Source organism: Coptis chinensis, chromosome 5 (genome assembly GCF_015680905.1).
Source record: "Coptis chinensis isolate HL-2020 chromosome 5, ASM1568090v1, whole genome shotgun sequence".
NCBI lineage: Eukaryota > Viridiplantae > Streptophyta > Magnoliopsida > Ranunculales > Ranunculaceae > Coptis > Coptis chinensis.
Genome location: NC_141460.1, coordinates 62,762,571 through 62,771,565, shown reverse-complemented (window position 1 = coordinate 62,771,565; position 8,995 = coordinate 62,762,571). Strand labels below are relative to the sequence as shown.

At 35.8% G+C, this 8,995-nt stretch overlaps 1 long non-coding RNA gene across 1 annotated transcript; it reads left to right on the top strand.

The window, feature by feature from the left end:
- The first annotated feature begins 2,761 nt into the window (after window positions 1-2,761).
- On the top strand, window positions 2,762-4,060 carry LOC147498275 (uncharacterized). The gene is made up of 3 exons (XR_015194261.1): window positions 2,762-2,806; window positions 3,024-3,205; window positions 3,724-4,060. It is a non-coding gene; the product is annotated as an uncharacterized LOC147498275 (long non-coding RNA).
- Window positions 4,061-8,995: the final 4,935 nt, after the last annotated feature.

Below are 8,995 nucleotides of genomic sequence, written 5' to 3'. Positions count from 1 at the left end.
CTCAATAGTATCATTCAAATTTATTGAGTGGTCATCCAAAACAAGTCATAAAAAGTTGTCTTCAAGAATTTCCTTATCCAAGTAGGGTGTGGAGTCAATAAATTGGTTAATGGGAGGGTCATGGGAAGGTAATGGTTCATGAAATTTAGGGTAGGTCTCAACTAAGTCGAATGGTTTGGTTATGGGAATAGGTTGTTCTACTTGTGTGTCGATCTCTGGTAATGTTGAAACTTATGTGTTAGGTGAAGGGATCATGTAAATCATCTTAGCTAAATTCTGAAGCATAGTTTGGGTGATGCCATTTTGTTCCCTAAACGTTTGTTCTGAGTCAGTCATTTGTTCCCTAAATATTTTTGTTGAGTCAGTTACTAGTTGGGAAATTTGGTCTAGGAAGGGTGGCGAACTAGATGGGTGGTTGATTTCTAGCATGGTGGAAAGGTCTGGCGTAGGTGAGTTTAGCATAAATCTTGTCCATTCTAGGTTCTAAAGTATTATTTCGTTTAGGGCCATTATTTCCTCAAATGTTTTTTGCGGAGGGGGAGCTTGGTTGTGTGGTTCTGGTTGGTATGGTGTTTGATAGTCATAGTTATTGGCTAATGGATATGATATGAGTCCCTCTTGGGATATGACGTTTGAGTGACTCTGGTTGATCTCATACTGTGATGGATTAGGTTGAGGCTGAATGGCTAGTTGATTGTTTTTGGTGGAACTCCATGAATAGTTTGGATGACTAGAAAACTCTTGATTGTATGGGTTACTATGAAATTAACACTACACCATAACAGCTTTTTTGTGACAAGGGCTTTTCTCAATTTGTGACACCAAATAGGCATTAGAAAATTTGTGACGTCAAAGTGCCGTCAGTATTGTTGTTTGGCTTCACAATAAATCTAAAAATTAGTTTTACTTTATTTATGAAATTTGTTGAAAACTTAGTGATAGCAAGGAGGCATCACTGTAATAAAGATCCAGAGCACGTGTTTGGCAGGTGCGACAAGAAGAGGCGTCAAAATCCAATCTTTGCGATTTCTTCTCGACTTTTTTTCTTCTCAACACAGCGAAGAGAAACCCCATCCCACTTTTCTCAATCTTCTTCTCCACTTTTCTCAATGAATTCGAATTCCACTCCGTTTTCCGTTCATCTTCTCCAAATTTTGATGAAAATGAACTAAAAGAGGTAGTTTGTTCATCTCAAAATCTTCATCTTATGACAAAGGTACCATCTTTCCGATCTTTTAAGTTTCTATAAAGTTTCTATTTTTTTTTTTTTTTTTTTTTTGATTTGGGTTTTGGGTTTGCAATTCTTGATTTCGTTTTCTAGGGTTTATAATTTTCTTGGTGAATGAGTTTGTTTATAATAGCTGGTTTCCAAGTTAGACTTACAGTGAACATGCCGCTACTTTACACGATTTCCCTTCCAGCAAGGTTTGACATGATCTAATAATGGAATTCCTTGCAAACACATTCTTGTTTATGCATCAAAACAGTAGTTCTACTATAGTTGGATTCCAGCACACAATTGGAGGATCTTCCACTAGAAGAGACAAGTGAGTGAGCTAAGGGGAAACAACAACAACAACAACAAAAGGTAATTCTTAGGGCATTAGATTAGCAACATTTTTTTTTTAAATGATCAGTCTAGAGACACCTTATTCATTATTTTTGTTACCCCTAGTTGTAGGTGTTTAAGTTTACATTGCTTTATTACTGATGACGCAGATTGCCTTAACAGTTAATTAGTAAAGCTATCTGAGTGAGTTCTCGAGTGCGGATTTTTTTTCTCTGTTTCCTCATTCTATATTTTTCATATGTTCTAATCATGCTTTTATATTTGATACCCAAGAACCTAAAATTAGATAGGTTTGGTCTGGAGGCAGGCTGCAATATGAAGATTAATTTCGTTTGTTTCTGTTCTGTTTTAATTTGGAACTCAAGTACGAGGGACAGACAGTTTATCTATTGTTAGTTTGCGTCTTGTATGGACCTTTTGTTCATGGATATGTTTAGTAGTGAATGGACTCTTTTTGTTTATATATGTGTGTATGCTCCTTACCATTGATTGTTCATATGTATTGTGGTTACTTTTGCAGGTTTAGAGTTGAGTTTCTAACCCTTTTTTAACTCCACCAATGCAACTCATAAAGAATTTGCATTGCCGGTCTCAAGCCCGGATAAAGGAGGAGAGAGAAAGGTGACTACTATGTATTACTACCGTGGATTGATTGATTTATTATATCATTTCAGGTTCTTGGACAAGGTAGAGGTGGAGAAGTTTGAGGGTTTTGCATTAAGCAGCAAGGTAATTAGCCGAAAACATTTTTTTTTCTAATTCATCAATGTTTAAAGTGAGCCATTGAGTATAATAGAATTTCTATAGGTCTGCTGCTCGATTTAGGTGTTGGTGTTGGTGCTCCTGCTGCTGCCGCTGCTCGATTTAGGGGTAGGAAACTATTTGGAAGAAGAGCAACACGAACTTATTTGGAGTTCTTTACAGCTGATTTCTTGCCAAGGCATGTCCTAGACTTAATGAATTTATAGCGTTTCTAGAATACATGGGTTTTACATTTCTTCCTCATCAGTTCAAGTGCAAATGATCTGGATCTTAGAAATGTTTGTTTGATTGATTGTGGACCTGGATTTTAGGTTGCTAATAACCTCGAGGTTTTTCTTGGTTCTGAGTTTCATGTGGCATTTGAAGAAGCAATGAAGTATGGTGGCAAAGTAATCTTGGGTGACCGGCCCAATTTCTACAAAGATGCTTTTCCAAGCAATGTTTTTACCAAGCCCCGAGGATCTTAATAAAATGGTAAGCATTCTCATCTTCACGTCATTGTGGTAATGTGGTTCAATTATGTGCGTGCGTGTTGCTTAGCGGAAATTTTTTATTACTTGCTACTTGTCTGAGAAAGAAACTGTGATTTACGTTCCTAATTTCTCATGTCTCGAAAGTATGTCATGAGAGCAACAATGAACCTATTGAAATTACACATAAATATTTTTAAATGTGTGATCGATGTGTGTAGGTCCGATTGGGTGATACAGAATGGTGTATTCCTTTTGAAATTATGAAAGAGGATACCTTTTTTGTGGTTTTGAGGAAGCAGAATGGAGCTAGGAGATTCCTAAAAATGGAGATCCGAGGCTACGAGGAGGGATCAAGATTTCTAGTTATATTTCGTTTAAGGTCTGAAGATGGTCCTGTCAGGTATGTCCTTATTATATAAGTACTAATATTATTTAGCATAAGGTGAGGTCTGTACTGGTGTTAAATTCCACCGCCTATACCTGTCCCTATACAATTTCTATGCATAGCCTTCTTTAGTTTCTTGCTAGTGGGGTAAGGGTCTATGGCTTTGGTCTATATTATTGTATGCATTTCTATGGCATCAATAAATCTTACTATACAAAACACAGAGTCTATGCTCCTAATGTATTTATGAAGAATGTTGTCCACCACAAGAAACGATGCAGAAAATGGACATAACTGATTGTATGCCTGATTAACTCAAATTGGATGGTGCCAATTAAGTTATGAAAGTGCCCTTTCAGCCAATAGGTTCTTACATGGTTTCAAAATATCTTCATCATGTGCTCATAATTGATTGTTTTTTTTCCTGGTTTGGGTGCATATTTACATACAAATCAAAGAATGTTTGTATGTTTCACTTTTTTTGAATAATTTTATCTATATGACAGCTGACCATTTGGAGTTTGGTTTGACAGATTTGAGAATAGAACAGTTAACAAAAGAATCAGCATTAGTTGATGATGCCTGGATCCAGTTGAAGTCTCTTTCTACCACAAATTTCTCGTGGGAGGATCCTTATGGCAAAAAAATGATTGATACAAAAGTTCAAAGTGGAAGCATTACTGTTGTTCACCAATTTAACTTAACGAGGATGGAGAAATCTTCTTCAGAGGAAAGTGCACTAGAAGTAAAGTTTCATGTTGTAGAAATTAGGGACTTAATAATTGCTAGGTTCGCTGAAGATGTACCATCACAATCAGGTTCTCTGGAAGGAAGTTTACCAAGATATCAGAAGCACTTCATGTATGCCAAGCAAGATCTTGAGAATGATACCGCACCTTGAGGAGTTTATTATCGAATTAGGAGTTGTTGGTATTTCTGTGATCAACCTCAGACCAAGAGAGCTCTCATACATATACTTGGAAAGGGTCTTTGTTTCATATTCAACTGGCTACAATGGAGGTACCAATAGCAGGTGACTACCTTGATATATTTTAAGTGTGTTTCATTTCGTTTTTCTATTATTATTTTTCTTTCTTTCTTTTAAGCAGATAATGGAATTTTGAAACCATGAACTACTTTGTTGTGTTCTGTGGGTAATTTCTTTACGTTTTTATTGTAGTATATTGGGGAATGGGGGATATATATATTTTTTAATCCTTAATCAGTAAAAGATAATTCAGATCCAAATAAAAAAATAGTATGATCCAAATGGCTAGGTTTACCTAGTAGGAGCTAAGATTCTACAACCTAACTGACACCTTCCACCACATTGTCTTTTATTACCACGTTCTATCCTCTGTAGATTTGTTCCACCAGATGATTTCAACCTGGCCTTGCTAACACTAGAACTGGCGTTTGTTAGTAAAAATGTCAACACAAGTGAATAGGTGTATATATTTAGATATTATTTACACTACAACAGAAGGGATCTGTTGCAACGCCTACTTTTTGTTGGTAAAGCATAGCATTTGCAACGCCTAATGGCGATGCTCAAACATTTCCGTCTTATTAGTACCACCTGATGGGGATATAACTAGTGTGACGCTAGCTGGCGTTGCAAAAGCATTTGTTTAAATTTTTTGTTTAACTGAAATTTCATTTTTAATGAAAAAATTGAGTACTAGCTACGGCGCAGTGGTCGCAAAAAAGTATTTTACCTTTGGCAACGCCCTTGGCGTCTTTAATAAATTTAATATTACAATTTCCTTTTTTCATCCAATTTCTATTTTTCTACACGATTGTAATTGGCAGCGCCATTGGTGTCGTAACAGTATTGGGTGGGATGATTTTAGGTAGGAATTATTTTGGCGGTCACCTCGCTAACAATTTGGGAAACCAAAATAAACCCTACCCGATAAAAGAAACTACCGCGCTACTCATAAAAAAAAGGATAAAAGCAAAACAAAAAAACCATTCTTCATCGACAGAGGCCGAGTGTACCACATAAATTGTTTCTTCAAATTGCTAAAAGCCATTTCTTTGGTTACTAATTCTCGACAGGTACGTCATTTAAATTTAGAAATTATATACTTCAAGTTCTGATTTTTGGTTTTGTATTTTTTGGAATTAAAGTTTGAAGCTTTGGTTGTTACTTCAAACTCGAATCTTTGGTAATGTAGTATACTAGAATCGCTACTTCTAAAGAACTAGAAATTCAGAAAACAGATTTGTGAATCTTTTGTAGTCTTTATGTGAAGATTTGTGAAGGGTGTCTCTAGAATGTAGTGATAGAGTGAAAGAACTTGTAGAAGAGTCTGAAAGTGAAGAAGTTGAAGGAATGGTCTGTTTTTCTTTTTTTTGTTCATGGGCTGTTGGAATGAAGGAAAGGAGGTGATGAGTGTTGTGAATAGAGTCAGAGACATTGAGAAGTGATGTCTGGGTGTGCGAAACTTGAGTTATATCGAGAATGAGTTAAAGAACAGAGCAGAGTTAATCTTCGAGAATGAGTTAATCTTGAGCTCATCGATGTTTATTTCTAATACTCATGAATTTATTATACATAAATGAATTAGTTTATACTGTTTTGTTATTAAAATATATATATTAATATTATTTAATTTCTACGTCCAAACTGCGTCCGCGTCCGTGCAACATTGAGTAAAACTAATAGTAACGAAATTAGGCCACTCGGATAGAGATAACCCAGGAAACATCCTTTTGTGTTTCAGAACATTGACATATGCTCTAAAACAAGACCAGCCAGGAAACCAAACAAGACTTACAGAACAGGATATCAAATTATCGTACTAAGCTACTAAAGTAGTAGAATTCATCCTATGGAAATAGATTTGACCAAACAAACCAGAACCGTGGGAATCCCAATTTTCTAAGTCAATTCATCAATTGAATTGGACTATTTGATTGGGAGTTCTTTAACATATACTAGCATACATCCTTCCATGATTAGCAAGATCCTTGACTTCAGATATATTCCATTCTCTCTTATCCCCTAGTCGTAATTTATTTACCTTTTTGTTAGTGTTTATCTACAGGAATTGAGGTTCTCTCCACTGTTTCTATACACAATTCCCGCAGTGTTTCAGGTTCTAATAAATTTCTTTGTAATATTTTCGTTAATTTATGAGTATGATTGATTTTTTGTCATTGTTTTGTTGTATGATTATTTCGTTGGGTGTTTGGTTTTTCATTATTGAATTCTTTGTTTGATTCTCCTTACTTTATATTCGTTAAATTTATTTTACTTCAAGTATGCCAAGTTATTGGTGTAGAAAATTGTTCGTTGGTTTTCACTGTCACATACCATGTAACCGAATCATCTTGCTAGCATTTTTTAGTATTTGTAATTCTGTTATTCTGTATCATATTAACTTGATGGATTTTTTTTTTTTCTTTTGAGCTGATGGGATCATCAGCTACAAGCATTTGCTGCTTGTAGGATCATCTGTCCTCTCAGTTTTGTTCGTATAAGAACCTAAGGAGTGAAATTTGAACATGACGTCACTAAATCCCCTTTTGCACTTGCACTTGCATCTCCACCATAACAGACTCTTATTAGGCACTTGGTTTAGTTATATACAATGAGATTTCCTCATCTTGTAGTGTATTTAATTTCACTATTTCTATTTTGATTGAAAAAGTTGTAAATCTAATAAACCGCCATAACTATTGGAAAAAACTGGTTTTCAGAACTGCCATAGTTATATACAATGAGCTTATGGGTGAATTATGTGCTTGCTGGTTTCCGTAACGTGTGTGCATGCTTGCTAAGATGACTTATGTATTAGAACCGAAGTTCACGGTGATAATTCTTTGGCCCTTTTCTCTCGATTTTGGTTGCTTTTCAATCTTTCTATCATGTGTATGCATTTTAAGGACAGTAGAAGTTTGATTGAATGCAATCTTGAATACAAGACCACTTTGTGAAGTTAAATTACACATTGTTTCTGGTAATTGTTCGTATATTCTTATTCTTATATGCATGCCTAAATTAATTTCTATCAATAGTGGTGTAGGAAGTTGGATTGTTAATGGACTGTCCTTGGTTAGTTTAAATGTTTGGGTTTTCTTATTTTGTGATGTACAATTATTATCTCGTAGTAGGGAACACGGAAATGGATAAGAGTAGGATGCAATTGCCAAATAGGTTTTGGCCAGTATTAAAAAAGGAATTAGGGATTAGCTTGAGAAGTAGTCATGAAGAGTTACTATATAAATAAGATATATACATTTCTTACCTTTTATGATTAAATTTGGATGCAACAAGTCAAATATAAGTTTATATTGTGGATTGTAGCAAGTCAAATTGTCCTTATCTGATAGTTTCAATTATTCATACCAGCTTAAGTATGATAATAGATCGAAGTGATCTGCGATATTTTTCCTCATTTTAATCTAGTAGTGTTGTTTTGTTCTACCATGTGACGTGTACACGTATTTTTTTTTTCCTTTGGTGAGATATGTTTCCTTTGCCATATTTATTAAAGGTGCAACATACTTGATTCATGTTTTCTTCTTTGATTACTAGAAATGGATAAGAGTTGGATGCAATGGCCGAATAGGTTTAGGCCTGACTATAAAAAAGGAATTATAGATTTTGTGAGATTGCTCGTGGTCATACAGACAGAACGGGCAGGACTAGATGTCCATGCAAACAATGCAAAAATAGGAATTATAAGCACATCGACGAGGTAAAAGACGATCTAGACCTTTACGGCATGGACAAGAATTACACCCGTTGGGTTTTTCATGGAGAAGACTATGAGGAACAAAGTGACGATGATGACGATGATGTTGGTGAAGGGGTACAGTTTGATGGACTGGATGACATGTTTGAAGATTTGCAGGCTCCAATACACATTGATAATCTGGTGCCTAATGTGGAACATAGGGAATCAGGAGGTAATATAGATCCATTTGATGAACTTTTGAGTGAAGCACGTCAACCTTTGTATCCAGGTGTAAATCTTCAAAGTTAGATTGTGTCGCGGAAGTCGCTTCATTTGAAGATAATCAATCACTGGAGTAACAAATCATTCACTATGATTCTCTAGTTGATTAAAGCAATATTGCCTGAAGGTGAGATACTCCCAAAGTCCCATTACGAGGCGAAGGCATTAATGCGTAACTTGGGACTTGGTTATATCTCAATCCATGCATGCAAGTATGATTGTGTGTTGTTTTGGAAAGAAAAATGAAAATCTTCAAAATTGTCCGTAATGTAATGAGCGAGGTATCAAGTCTTGAAGGCAAGACTAAAAAAATACCACAGAAGGTGTTGCGTTACTTTCCACTGAAACCAAGGCTCAAGAGGCTATTCATGTCGAGGGTTAATGCTGCAAATATGAGATGGCATAAAGAAAAACTTGAGCATGAGGAGAACGTACTTAGACACCCAGCAGATTCTAAAGCTTGGGGTGATTTTGACAAGGAACATGAGTGGTTTGCCAATGATCCTCGTAATGTTCGCCTTGGTCTCGCAAGCGATGGATTTAACCCGTTTGGGAATATGAGCAGCCAATATAGTATGTGGCCGGTACTGGTTATGTCGTATAATTTACCACCATGGAAGTGTATGAAAGAACCATTCACCTTCATGTGCCTACTGATCCCAGGGCCTACATCGCCTGGGAATGATATCGATGTCTATTTACGACCTTTGATTGATGAACTAAAAGAGTTATGGAATGATGGGGTGGAGACGTATGATGCAGTAGCAAAGGAAACATTTCGGTTGCATGCTGCAGTGTTATGGACTATAAATGATTTTCCAAAGACTAAGTAATT